General features: G+C 52.5%; 1 long non-coding RNA gene across 2 annotated transcripts; it reads left to right on the forward strand.

Moving 5' to 3' along the window:
- The first annotated feature begins 1,098 nt into the window (after window positions 1-1,098).
- Window positions 1,099-5,035, forward strand: LOC118538519 (uncharacterized). Of its 2 annotated transcripts, XR_004918656.2 has the most exons (4): window positions 1,099-1,412; window positions 2,217-2,457; window positions 3,066-3,111; window positions 4,038-5,035. It is a non-coding gene; the product is annotated as an uncharacterized LOC118538519 (long non-coding RNA). The 2 variants fall into 2 exon arrangements; XR_013443761.1 differs by having other exon boundaries at window positions 1,099-2,457.
- The last annotated feature ends 1,006 nt before the right edge of the window (window positions 5,036-6,041 follow it).

Consider the following 6,041-nt stretch of genomic DNA (forward strand, 5'->3'; position numbering starts at 1 on the left):
GAAGACGGCCCTGCGCAGGCAGAGGCAGGACCATGCTGCCACAGGCCAGGGAAGGCCGAGGATTGCTGAGAGCCGCCGCAGCGGGGAGAGGCAAGGAAGGGCTCTTCGCCGGACCCTGCGGAGGGACCTGGGCTCAGCCAGACGCCTCCATTTGGGATTTCTAGCTTCCAGAATTGTGTTAAGCCACCCGGATTTTGGTCCTCTGTCACGGCGGAGACAGAAAGGAATATAGGCCTCTCATAGCAGATGCCCTCTCCAGGCTGCCCCGGAAATCACCTGCAGCCTGCTGTGCGCAGCGCGGCTCCTAGCTCAAGCGCCCGAGTCTCTCGGCCTGAGGCTTTCCCTGAATGCAGGAGCGAAGCCCAGCTGGGCACGGAGCCGGCTGCAAGCACCCAGCAATGAACGCCCCTGGAAGCAGCCTGTAGCCAGTGAGGGGCGGGAGCTGATGGCTAAACACCCCAGCTTCCTCACCCCTGGATGGGACAGTTCTGAGCATGCGCCACGCAGTGTCTCCCAGGTGTCCAGTGGGATTGAGGCCAGGTTCCCAGAGCAGTAACCCAGTTATTAATGCACGTTTTAATGACCTCCTCCCGTCCCTCTCCCTTCCTTACTCTCTTCCTGGTACTTCCTGGGACCAGCTCCTTGTGTCCAAAGTCTCATCTCAAGTCTGCGTTTGGGCAGACCCAAGAGAAGGATAGGCATGGAATGATACTCAAATGGCAACTACTTTCTCTTCCAGATCACGGACAGAGGTCAGATGTTGGCATTAAGTTAAATGGACCAGTAGCTAGTCCTCTACCAGATGGGGAACTTTGAAGGACCTCAAAGACTGATCCAGTATCTCAGGGCGAAGATGACGTGGATGACAATGAGATGGAGAAAATAGTGTTCATCAGAATTTTTGGGCACAGGCCTGGGGAAGGCAGCCAGTCTGATGGAAATGCTCCCATAAAATAATAGTGAAGAATAGGCTGCTACTCCCCAGGGGCCACTGGGTCGGGGGTGGGGAGGTCTGTGTTGAGAGCCTGAGCTCTTGGAAGGTGGCAGAGGGGAGGGCTGAGATGCTGAGAGGCTGGGTTGTGGGTCCCATCATCCCCGTAGGGACTCCTCTTCAAGTTTTCCCCCAAATGATTAAACCATGAAATCCATGCATGTGACAGGATTTCTTGTGAAATGAGTGGCAGGGCAGGGTGTGAGTACAATCCAAACTGAGCCGGCACAGTAGACTCAGGAGAGTCTCAGAAATGAGATGGTCAAGCTGCTGGGATTGTGGAGAGGGGCCTGGAGCCACACGGGCTGGGATATGGGGGTCTAAGCCAAGTTTACCCAAATCCCAAGAGACAGAGTAGCATGGAGCAGACTTGGTCATGTGTGGCTGCCCATCCCCCATGGACCCTCTCCCTACATTTCAGGTAATTTCGCCCACTTTCAGTCCTGCACTAAAGACTGAATACACCTTGCTAGATTCCCTTGCTTCCTGCAACATAACCTGCAAAGTTCTGTAAATTCGAGGCATCCCCGGGAGCCTACTACTCAGAACTGAGTGCCCTGAGGAGCTCACAAAGGGAGTGGCACAAAAGGGAACGTGATCTTTTGGCAAGATGGTGGCCCAGGAATTCTGCCCTCCAGGGGCAGAGGTTTGGTGCTCCTGGCTCCGGTTCTGTCTCTCTGAGGAGCCTCCAGCAATGACAGAAGAGCCTTGTTTTCTCAAGGGAAGTCCCCGCAGTGTGTGGCCAGTCTGTGTTCTTCCTGCAGAGCTTCTGCGTGGCCTTCCACAGCCCTCCCCGGGATTAGGCAGACTCCCTGAACTCCTTGAACGAATTTTGTCCTGCAAACCCAAGTGGATTCTGTTATTGCTCCTAACGACCCCGTCCGATACAGGCCTGAGCGACCTCTGGGTTTCAACAATACCAGCTGACCTTTCCTGGGCCATGCTGAGTGGTGACCGCCTACCTTATTTTGTGTATAAGAGCCCAGATGAAAACTACCTTCCCTGTTGAGCTCTCCTTTCCCCTGCCCTCAAGACAGACCCCTACTGCTCCAAGTAAAAGAAGCCTGTGTCTTGAGCTCAGTGCTTCAATTACTGGAAGGAGCAAAGTTGGAAGTCGGGTGGGGGTCTTTCCTCCAGAATCTTGTTTCCTACATTAAGTTGAGTGGAAATTATATAAAATTAAGTCCTGCTCTCCAATGTGAATCTCTCCTACCCACTACACCAGAAATAGGCCATCATCGATACTCCGGTGGTCGCTGCAGAGTGAGCTCAGCAGTAATTGCATTCGAGCTCGTTCCGAAGCTGGTGGTACTGCAGACACGTTGAAGGTGATGTCAACTTTTCGATCCTCCAGCGATTTAATAACAGCCTGCAGAGAATAAACAAAAAGGAATAATAGCTCCCAGATGTTGAACACTCACTACCTGCCACGTGCTACACTCCCGCCCGCTTTCATTTATTAGCAGGTGGGTACTATTATTAATCGCTTCGGTTTACAGAGGAGGCAACAAAGGCCTACAGAGGGGGTGCGGTTTGCCCAGGGCCACCCGGGTGGGAGGTGGCAGAACCCGGAGCAGGAGTCCAGAGCCTTGCTCTTGACCATCGTTCTGGAACACCTCCCAAGAAATACCACCTTAAATCCTCCGATTGATTTTAAGTCACGTCTTGATTTTCGAAATGTTACAAATTGAAGAAGCACGTGTCTTAGAGGTGAGGAAATATGAAAGCGCTCAGCTAGCAGAAGAGCCCCGGGAAGGTCTCCATAACTCACCGCTGCCTCCCCCGCCTCCTTCCCAGGAGGCAGGACGCAAAGATGGGATGTCTCAGGGCTGATGGCTCAGCAGGGCCAAATCTGTCTCTGCCTCCATTTCCCTCTGAGGCTCCCATTCATTTGGACGATGGTGACTCTGGTGATACAGCCTGGAACTGTGACTCTTGACTGGGCTGGACCCTGCCGCTCAGTCCGGAACTTTTCCTTGGGTGACGCCATCCCCGGGTTCTGTGCTGCATCTAAAACCCCAGAAAGCCTCGTCAAGGGGCTGAATCACGCTCCCCTTCTCTTTTAATTATTCAGGAACTGACATGCTGACTGGGAATACATCACTCAGAGTACATGGCTGGTAAGATTAAATATTAGAGGAAACTCTTTTAATTAATTTTTAATGCGTTCTTTAGAACAATTCTTCATACCTAACCACACACTGAAACCGAGTACTTAAAAGAGAAATTAACGTTCAGGATTTCAAGGGGCTTTTAAGTCTGGACATCCCCTCTATTTTGGTTATCTCTGAGCTACACATCAGGATGTATAAGGGATGACATCCATGGCTTGGAAGTAGGAGGACCACATGTCCTGCTTTTATTGGACAGTCTCAGTGTATGCCTGTTGTCTCAATGTACTCATTAATAGTGCCCCCTTTTATTTCCCAAAGTGTTCCAGTTTGGATGCTAAATTATATGATCACCCCACATAAAGGCCTCCACCCTCCATTCCCTTGCCAGTGACAGACATCACTAGTCCATCACAGCATTCTTTCTGTGCTGATTTCGTGTGCATTCTCCAAGGCATTCTCAATACAGTTCTCTAGGCAACCACTCCAAGTGATTAAAGCTGGCATCAAGACAAACCCTATTTTTTTTTTTTTTTGGCTGAGAAAGCAGTTTATATCAAATCCTCATATTTTAATTTCATCTTTATCTTTTTTTAAAAAAAGATTTTATTTATTTATTTGAGAGAGAGAGAGCGCACAAGCAGGGGGGAGGGGTAGAGGGAGAGGGAAAAGCAGACTCCGCGGAGCAGGGAGCCCGATGCCAGACTCGATCCCAGGGCCCTGGGATCATGATCTGAGCCGAAGGCAGATGCGTAACTGACTGAGCCACCCAGGCGCCCCGACAATTGCTTCTTTAAACATTTGCTCACACACTGGGTGTTATGCACAAACAATGAATCATGGAACACTACATCAAAAACTAATGATGTAATGTATGGTGATTAACATAACAATAAAAAATTTAAAAAAACAAAATCAAAAACATCTGCTCACAGTTTTGCAGTTTCGGCAGGACTTGATGGGGCAGCTTAATTGGTTCTTCGCAGAGAGTTCTCTTGGACAACCAATATGTCACAGGCTGTCAGCTGCAGGACCAGCTGGGGCTCGAGCTCCAGTTCAGGTCTCTTTCCTGTGGCCTCTCCCCATGGCTGCTTGGGCTCCTCACAGCGTGGTGGCGAGGCTTCAAAAGGGAGGAATTGGCCGCTGCTGGTCCTCTTCAAGATTCGGCCTGGAACTGGCATGTCCTCACTTCTTCCGTATTGTATTGGTGAAAGGTGTCACAGGCCCAGCCCGGATTCAGGGGCTGAAGGAAAGAGACCCCACTTCTCCGTGGGGGGAATGACCACGAATTTTAATTCAGCACATGCTCCTTCACATGATCTCATCTTGAGAAGTGTCATGGGCAGATCCCATGAGTTTTCTCACTTTACATGTGGGGAAACCGAGTCTCAGAGGGCTGGTGTGGCCAGCCCGTCACAGAGAGCTTGTCAGTCAGCTGTGGACTGGGAGCAGAAGGAAGGGTGGTGGCAAGCCCTGAAGAGTTCCTGTGGTTTCCTTGGAAGCAGTGTAGTGAGAACCAAACCGGACGGAGTCTGAGAATGTCTCTTGGAGGAGGACACATTTCCTGGTGGCTCCACCCTGACGTGGTCCTTTGCTGTGTTAGACACATTAATTGTGCCAGGTTCCTGCAGGGCCCTGGAGGCTCTGTCACTTCCTCAGGCATCAAATATTTATTGATCATTGCCAGGGACCAGACACTGTACTCGGCCCAGGGGAAGGCAAGGTGAATGAGAGAGCGGTGGCCCTGGGGGCCTCACAGGGGAGACAACAGGGACTTAATTGCGTACACTGGGGGACAGCTGCGGCTGTGAGGAGAGAGTTCAGGGTGCTGTGGGTGTGCATAAGAAGGCATCCGAGAAGCTGTCCCCGAGGAGGTGACACTTCAGCGAAGGTCTGAAGCACAGGGAGCAAATAAGGAGGCAAAGGGAGAGGTGCAGGAAGGATGTTCCAGGTAGCACAACACCGTAATGTCATGGTGGGGGGTCGGCAAGCAACTAGAGGAAGCCGGGTGGTGGGGTCTCTGAGAGAGGATTATGGGGGGAGGAGGGGACAGGACGGGGCAGGACCTAGTGGGCCAATAAAAAATGCTCCTCTGCTTATTATTCTTGTGTGTTATTCTGAGAACAATGGGAAAGCATCTTGTTTGGGAGAGGTCGTCCCAGCTGTATCTTGGAGAATGGATTAGGAGGCGGGAGTGTATGTGGGAAGAGCAGGTCTTCAGCCCCTGCTGAGAAAGCAGCCCCACACCGTGCAAGACTTGTCCATCCAAGTGACCAAGCTGGTTCTTCTGGATGCTTCCCCCAATGGCAAGCACCCACCCCCTCCTTGGCCCACTATTTGAGTTGCAGTGATTGAGACAGAGGCTCTGCTCTGTGATGTTAGCAGGGGCTCCCATTCCTAGCCTGGCGCCCTTGTCCACTGGGACTGAGATGCAGGCTGGGACCGGGGCGAGGGGAGTGAGAGCTCTGGGGAGTGACACTGAATGAGGCCTTTGTTCTTGGTCTGCATGGTGCAACCCTGAGCCTTGACTGCTAACATTTTGCACCCCGATACCTCCCTTGCCTCCCTCTTGTCCTGGTTTTTCTCCCGACTCACATGGTATGGGCAGGAAGAGGAGAAGGGGGCAGGGGAGGCGGGGCCCCTTCCTTGTAAGGCCATGGCCAGTGGTCGGCCCGGAACACTCCTCCGCACCGCCCGTGGGCCAGAACGGAGTCACTGCCTCACGCAGCTGCCTGGAACGCCGCGCACGTCATCCGGACGCGGGGCTGCTGTGCCCTCTCCCGTTTTGGAGCGCTGTAACTACAGAAGGGGAATTCGCCCCGAATCGCAGGGCGGATGAGAGAGGCTTTACGGCGTGGGGCGTGGGCAGGGGCGGTGAGCTTCAAGGCTGCACGGGCTGGATTCAAATCCCAGTTCTGCCAGCGCCTGACTGAGAGGCC

The sequence above is a fragment of the Halichoerus grypus genome, chromosome 1 (genome assembly GCF_964656455.1).
Source record: "Halichoerus grypus chromosome 1, mHalGry1.hap1.1, whole genome shotgun sequence".
Taxonomy (NCBI): Eukaryota; Metazoa; Chordata; class Mammalia; order Carnivora; family Phocidae; genus Halichoerus; species Halichoerus grypus.